This window comes from Poromitra crassiceps, assembly GCF_964638095.1.
Source record: "Poromitra crassiceps genome assembly, chromosome: 8".
NCBI classification, from domain to species: domain Eukaryota; kingdom Metazoa; phylum Chordata; class Actinopteri; order Beryciformes; family Melamphaidae; genus Poromitra; species Poromitra crassiceps.
The window spans coordinates 29,882,518-29,890,979 of record NC_139629.1 but is presented as its reverse complement, the minus strand read 5'-3'; positions in this window follow the sequence as shown (position 1 = coordinate 29,890,979).

Below are 8,462 nucleotides of genomic sequence, written 5' to 3'. Positions count from 1 at the left end.
GAAAGAAACTGACATTGTCCCCTGTAGGTTTAGGACTGCTCTGGGGAAAATACCTTTCTGTACTCGGCAGCTACACAATGCAATATGTTGTTAGTGTTACCCCATTTTAAAGAAATTGTCACTGCCAACCTTTTTTTTTGTTTGAATATTTTATTTTGAGTTTTTCCAATGTGCATAAATATGACAAACATATAAACACAATAAACAGAAAGTAACAACAAAATCCCTGAGCCCCCCCCCCCCGCCCTCTAACCCACACAGAGAAAGGCCAGAGTAAACAGTATTTTCACTGCTGTTCATTATGTTGTATCAGCATACCAAAATACGCCATTTAGGCAGTGTGCACTGCTACCCCAGCACTGACCAGCAGGGTTCTCAGCAGCCAGAGGAGACCATGAGCAGTCGCTGAAAAGGCTGCCATAATAAATAAATAAATGCAAATAAACACAAATATGTAGAGTCCATTCATTGTAGAGCAGGGCTATTCAACTGGCGGCCCGCGTGCTGATTACGGCCCGCCAATCAAGTCCGACCAGCCCGCGGATGAGTTCACAAAAAAAAAAATATTACACCCGACTGGTTGTTTTTCAGATGTGATCTAGCTAAAGTGAACTAAACAAGTCAGATCCACTATAAATGTTTTTCAGGAGATGTTGTGATGTAGCCCCAAGAAAGGTGCAATATTAATGTTTTTCAGGTGATGGCGACTGATCACTAAAGGGAGAGCAGGTGGTTACATGAAAGTGAGTGAGAAAAGGAGAAGATACTGAATAATGACATCACAACAGTATAATCCTAATGTTAATTTAAAATTAAATATTCTTCTAAATATGGATAAAAGTCCCAAAAACATCAAATTTTCTTCGGGCAGCGTCGAGATTCCGTTCCTTACAGCACCCTCTACTTAATAATAGTTCCAGCACGGCTGCGAAAATGTGGTGGCGCGTGTCAAGTGTACATATAATGGCTCTGGGAACGGTCCGGCCCCCGGCCCCTTAGGTTTCTGACAATGTGGCCCCCTGAACAATTGAGTTGAATAGCCCTGTTGTAGAGGGTCGTATCAAAGCACGTGTTGTAGGGGGCGTGGCTGAGCAAGACATGGAGTAAGACGCTTTTCTCAGAGCTCCTGCAGAATCGATAATATTTACGCATAAAAACAGCAGTTTCTGCGTGTAAACCAGCCTAAAAGTTTGTTGATGTCACCATAAAGACACTAGACGTCGAATTATGTGTACAACGTCGACCTGAATGGCGGATAAACTCCAAAAGTTTAGATACGAGGGAAGCACCACACGGCCTTCAACAAGACACACGAGGCGGACGGCTAATCAGAACCAAACCCTATCCACCCCGGTTGGAAAAGAAAAAAGTATGGCGGTCGCTGAAGAGATTAAAGCTGACATATTATCTTCCCTGAAAGGAGAACTTGCCAAAATGATACGAGAAGAACTTAAGAGTGCTTTGGCGGAAGATTTTGCTGGCCTCAAAGCGGAATTACAAGCGGCACGCACTGAAATCGCAAGTAGCAATACCGCAATCCGAGCCGAAGTTAACCAGATGAAGGCAGAGATCCAAGATGTGAAGGGCGGGTTATCAACATGGTCTGACGAAGTGGCTTCGCTACAAACTACAGTGGGCAGCCTTCAAAACCAGGTGATAACGCTAAAAGATCGCTGTGAAGACATGGAGGGCAGAATGAGACGGGGCAATATCCGGATAATTGGCATCGACGAGCGCCCAGACTCCAGCACTCCCGCAGCGGTGTCTAAAGCTTCTGGCATACTCTTCGCGCCCAGCCAAGCGCATAGGGCGCATGGCGATTATGACGACATCGCACGGGGCGTGTCGGGGGGCGAGGCCTGAGCGCAGCGCGGCGCGTCCATGGAGATTTTTCTATCAGCGCATCGGTTTTGCTGCCTGTGCCTGTGAGATCTCCGTGGTAGGCTATCAGCGGATATCTGCTGTGATTGAGTCCTCACCGTCGTAAAGTCACCTTCAAAGCATGCTGTTCGATTATAACGAACTAGTTGTGTGGCTTAGCCTTCCCAAATGTGGAGGGGTCGTTTTTTATAATTTAATACATAGAATTGGGAACGTTACATTCAATTTCATTCAGACTGCCTGGAGCCTGGAGCTGCGCACTGAGTATGTTCTGTTTTGGCCCGCGCAGAGTGCGCGCGCCCTCCTCTGAGCCCCGCCTCCAGCGCGTGCGCGAAGAGTATGCCAGAAGCTTAACGTTATCAAAGAGGTGCTGCAGATGAACCGAGAGGTGAAGATTGACCGCTCACACCGCGCCCTCGCTCCCTGGAAACCAGGAGACAAGCCACGGGTCATAATCGCCAAGCTGCGCCATGACGGGGAAGCCGCGGAGATCCTGAGGAGAGCCCGAGACAAGGCCCCGCTGATTTACGAGGGGAAACGCATCGCAATATTCCCCGACTACACTGCCACCGTTGCCAAGGCCAGAGCCGCATTCACGGACGTGAGGAAGGCGCTGCGTGGACGGAGAGGAGTCCGCTACGGTATACTCTACCCAGCCAGACTACGGATTTCACATAAGGACAAGGACAAAGAGTTTCTCGATGCCACAAAGGCCATGGAGTACGTTCAGAAGACGGTGATTCCATCTACAGAGGCTGAAAACTGAAAGTGTATCCTTAATGCTGTCAGCCTGGCTGTATTGACAGTATAGACTGCCTAAAAGATATGGATGTAGCCACCACGAAGACGCCCACTGTGAACTGATGATTACTAGTGATCTTTCTTTTTCTTATTGCTGTTCATTCTCTAGTAACAGATTAGTGCCTTAAACAAGATTCTATAGAGAAATTTGGCCCTATACTTAATTTAATATATATATATTTTTTTTTTCATTAGGCCATACTTTTATTTTATAACTGAGTCAATTTTGTCCATAATCCTTTCATCTATTTCACTAGAAACTACACTAATAATAAGATATGCTTCACCTGTAAGGGAAAAAATGGTATTGACGGTATAGACTGCGTAGAGATATGGGCATGGCCACCAAGATGCAATCCGGGGAGCTGATGATTATGAGTGACTTTTGTTAGTTTCTGTACACCCTTTAGTAAAATGTCAGTGCCCTAAACACAACACTATGGGGAAATTTAGCCTTATACATCATTTAATATATTTATCTCCCCAGGCCATGTGGTGGATATTAAAAAAAAAAAAAAAAAAAAAATCTAGATTTTCAATATCCTCACCTACGTCAGTAATAATCACACTAATAAGAGAAGCTAACATTCCTGTCTTATCTTACTTTTATTTTACTGTGTAACTCAGAGGGCTAATTTGTCAAGAGGTGCTGTTTGATTTAAAACATAATCGAGTTATGACCTGCAGGAGCCTGAGTGGCTATTGCTGGATTTTCTTTCTCTTTCTATAACCCACAGCACAGTTGAACTCAATCTAAACTGTGCACTTTTGCTGCTTTTCTTTAGTAGCTAGGGACCAGGTCCCAACTTTTGATATCAATGTTGATTGATTGTCGTATTATTTGCTATGTTCTTTTTGTTATGATCCCTCTGTTCCCCAGGGATCCTGTGCGAAACATAACAACAAGGTTATCAACACTTCTCCTTATCCAGATTCCTATTGCCTTTGTCGAAGCTAAACCATCTTGGTACAGCTGTGCCAATTCCTTTTGCCTATTACACTCCTTTTGGTTTAATTATTTATCTCCACTCCTCATAATCCACATATCAATATACATTTTGTATGTGCAAAATACTAGTCTCCCCAGCTCCCAGGATCAGGGGAGGAAAGTAGAAACTACATATTGTAAGCAATGAGCACACTAAAAATTATAAGCTATAATGTCAAAGGTCTTCATAGTCCAATTAAGAGAAAGAAAGTTCTACATCAGCTGAGACAGTCCGGATGCCAGATAGCATTCTTACAGGAAACTCATTTATCTGATACGGAACATGAAAAGTTAAAAAAGTCATGGGCAGATAAAGTATATTACTCTTCGCACCGATCAGGGAGGAAGAAGGGAGTATCCATACTTATACATAGACAAATTAATTTCATACAAACATTGGTACACACAGATACTGAAGGGAGATATACCTTAGTTAACGGATCAATTGACGGCATAGAAGTGTCCCTCATAAATGTATACGCGCCTAATGAAGACGATCCTGACTTCATCAGGACATTATTCAATGTGATATTGCGGTATAGCTCTGGCCTGATATTGATGGGGGGAGACTTTAATTGTGTGATGTCTCAACTAATGGATAGGCAACCTGCCTCTAAAGCTCCACTTTCTAGAATGAGTAAAATGCTCAAACATCAAACTGTAGAAACAGGTCTGGTGGATATATGGAGAAGCAAGTTCCCAAGAGGCAGGGACTTCACCTTTTATTCAAATAGGCACACATCCATACAGAGGTTCTATTAGACTTCCTGGGTAGTTTGGACTGGTCAGATGTCTTTTCTAGCTCCTCAGTGGAGGAAGCGTGGTGCTGCTTTAAAACATTGTTTTTGTCTGCTGTTGATAGAATTGCTCCCCTGAAGACGTCCAGGATCAAAGCCAGGTCAGAACCCTGGGTCAACACTGACATTATTGAGGCTATAAAGGCAAGAAATGTCAGTTTTGGTCACTTTAGAAAACACAGAGATCCCGCCTCTTTCCGCATATTTAAAAAATTGCGAAATGAGGCAAATCAGCTTATTAAGAAAGCAAAGGCAAACTTCTTCAGGGAGTCTATAGCAGAAAACAAAAATAATCCTTCACAACTATGGAAAACCTTGAAACACCTAGGGCAAAACAACAGACTTAGGACAAAAACCATAAATAAGACCCTGATTATAGATGGTACAGTCACATCAGATAAAATTAAAGTTGCAGACTGCTTCAACAGGTTCTTCCCCACTATAGCAGACACCCTGGTAAAGAAACTGCCGACCTTTACAGGGGTCTTTGGTGAGAGCCATGTTGATTCATTCTACAAAAAGATGAACGTTCAGCCAGATGCTTTTTCTTTTACAGAAGTGTCTGAAGGGGAGGTGCTTAAAAGACTTAAGGCCCTAAACCCATCTAAAGCAACCGGTCTTGATAACATCCCGTCCAGCAGTGGCGTTGGAAGTACTTTTAGGTAGGGGGTGCTGCCACCGATTCAACATTGGGGGGGACGGCTGACGGCGGCCATAGGGCGCCAAAAAATTTGACCACTTTGTCGCCAGATTAGAGGAATATTAATATTAAGATTAGACTGTTGTGTCATTATTCAGTCACCTTTTCTCACTCACCTCCATGTCACCACTTGCTCCCACTGCTGTGTTGGAATCCTCATTCTCTCTCCCACCCTTTTTGGACTTTTAGCCATATTTAGAGGAATATTAAATTTTAAATTAACATTAGGATTATACTGTTGTGATGTCATTATTCAGTGTCTTCTCCTCTTCTCTGCAGCATTACTCAATTTACCCTCAGGACTCAGGGACAGTGATAGCCTACCTGCTATTCCTCCGATATATCCAGGGCCGGATTAATAGTACCATGGGCCCCCGGTGCTATTCATTTTCTAAGCTATTCATTTAGCCTTTTAAGGTAGTCATAAAGATTATATCTTCCAGACTGAAATGTTATAACAGAAGTGGAGTATTGGCCAGAATTACATGAACATTTGGACACTTATTCAGCGGGTATTTTGCATGTTGCGTTCAGGTGCACTGTAAACATTTTTTTTTTTTTTTTTTTTTTTTTTACATCTCTTGCCACCAGGGGGTGCTGCAGCGCCCACCGCACCGTGCTTCCAACGCCGTTGCCGTCCAGGTTCATAAGAGACGCAGCTGAAGTCATCTCTTCACCTATAACGTTTATAATTAATATGTCCATAACACAAGGCCAGATTCCTCGTGAATTCAAAATTGCTAAAGTAGCCCCGTTATACAAAAAAGGAAGCAAACTGGAACCAGGAAATTATCGTCCTGTTTCAATTCTTTCTTCAATCTCTAAAGTAATCGAAAAAGTGATTTTTGATCAGATAGACAGTTATCTATCATTGCATAGTCTGCTGTATGAATTTCAATCTGGCTTTAGGAAGTCACATTCAACAGACTCCTGCTTGCTCTATTTAAACGACTTCATAAGGCAAGAGGTGGACTCTGGTAAATACTGTGGGATGGTCATGCTGGACCTTCAGAAGGCATTCGATACTGTAAACCATGATATCCTCCTGTACAAACTCAGGTCCTTGGGATTTAATGGCACCTCCCTCAAATGGGTGGGGTCTTATTTAAAGGGAAGAGAGCAGGTTACCGACGTGAACGGTACCCTGTCCTCCCCTCTCCCCCTACGGTGCGGGGTGCCCCAAGGGAGCATATTGGGTCCACTCTTTTTCCTTATTTATGTAAATGATATGAAGTCGGCATGTGACTGCGACCTGTTTCTCTTTGCGGATGACTCGGCTCTCCTGGTCTCCCACAAAGAGAAAAAGGAGGTAGAACTTATCCTTAGTAATGAACTCCAGAAAGTAAGTACATGGTTAGTAGATAATAAATTATCTCTCCATCTAGGAAAAACTGAGTCAATTCTGTTTGGCTCTAACGCCAAACTTAAAAAATCCCCTGGCTTCACCATCACAGTCGACAATGTGACCGTCGAAAGCAAGGAGGAAATTACATATCTCGGCAGTATCCTGGACAGTAAAGTATCGGGAGAAAGTATGGCTTTAAAAACCATCTCCAAAATAAATCAGAAAGTGAGATTCCTGGCCAGACTTTCCTCCTTCCTAGACGTAAGTACTCTAAAAATACTGGCGGGCGCTTTGATACAATGTCACTTTGATTATGCATGTACTTCCTGGTTCACCGGCATCACCAAGGCCCTCAAAAATAAACTTCAAATATCTCAAAACAAACTAGTACGGCTGTTACACTCTCTCCATCCCAGAACCCACCTCCTGCCTGGCCATTTTTCCAGCCTCAGATGGCTCAGAGTGGAGGAAAGAGTGAACCAAATCAAGCTGTGCCTGGTCCATAAGATCTTGCATAATATGGTCCCGAAATATCTCCAAAATTATTTCACCAAGGTAAATGACGTTCATAACTACTCCACCAGAGGGAGCTCCCACAATGTTGTCCCCATTAAATTTAAGAGCTGTATGAACAAAAACTCTTTCAAATACTCAGCCGGGCTGTTGTGGAACAGCCTTCCGGACAGCCTGAAGATGATTAACACCTTGAGCAGCTTTAAAATCGCTCTCAAAATCTGGTTCATGACTGGTGCGGGTATGTAAATGTAAATATTTTTGAGTATTGTTAATTTATAGCCTGTTTAAAGTTATTTTATTTATTTTAGTCAGATTGGTTTTTTAGCCTTTTTAATGTGTTCTTTATTTTCGGGATTGGGTCCTGTTTCAAATGTCTTTTTATATTGCTTTTGTTAAAACTGTTTTAACATCTTAAATGGTTTTTTTAATAGTCTATAGGTGGAAGTAGTTTTATGTTTCTTTATTGTTATGTCTGTTTTTATGTCGGTCTGAGTCGTCTGTCCGAGACCAAGGACCACAATGGAAACAAGTCCTCGGACTTTATTGTGTTTTTATCCTTGATGGTGATGTATGAGTGGCCTTTATATTTTTGTGTATGATGTGCTTTACTTTTGTCATTCATCGAATAAATCAATCAATCAAAAACCTACTCAAGGATTGATTATTTCTTCACCCCCGAGGCAGAATTGCATAGGATTACGAACATTGAGATATTGCCTATTACCATCTCTGATCATGCACCCCTCGCATTAAAATGGGATATAGGCCAGAGACCAACTTCAAAACAATGGAGACTTAATGCATCCCTTCTCAATGATAAAGAATTTACCACCCTCATTACAACAGAGCTCAAGAAATATCTAGATACAAATACCTCACCTGAAACATCACCCCTTATACTGTGGGATTGTGCTAAAGCATATATTAGGGGCCATATTATTTCCTTTACCTGTGCTAGGAAAAGAAAGAGGGAAGCTAAACAGCGAGAGTTAGAGGGAAAAATAAAAGAGTTGGAATATAAACATAAACAAACCGCATCTATTAGTCTCACAAACAGCCTAATCACAACTCGTAGAGAACTTAATAACCTGCTATCAGAAAAGATTGAAGGCAACTTAAGATTCACTAATCAAAGATATTACGAATTTGGCAACAGGGCAAGTAGACTATTAGCGTTTAGATTGAGAAAACAGCAATCGGCTAATATAGTACAGAAAATAAAATACAAGACACCTTTATCACAAAACCAGATAAAATAGCAGAATCCTTCGCAGAGTTCTACAAATCTTTATACAAGAACACGGACACTTGTTCTGATGATGCAAAACTCGCTGAATATCTAAATCACATCAAACTATCTGAATTAACAGAATCAGCGGCTAAAGAGCTAGATGAGCCAATTACATAATGGGAGATCAAGCAGGTGATTACAAC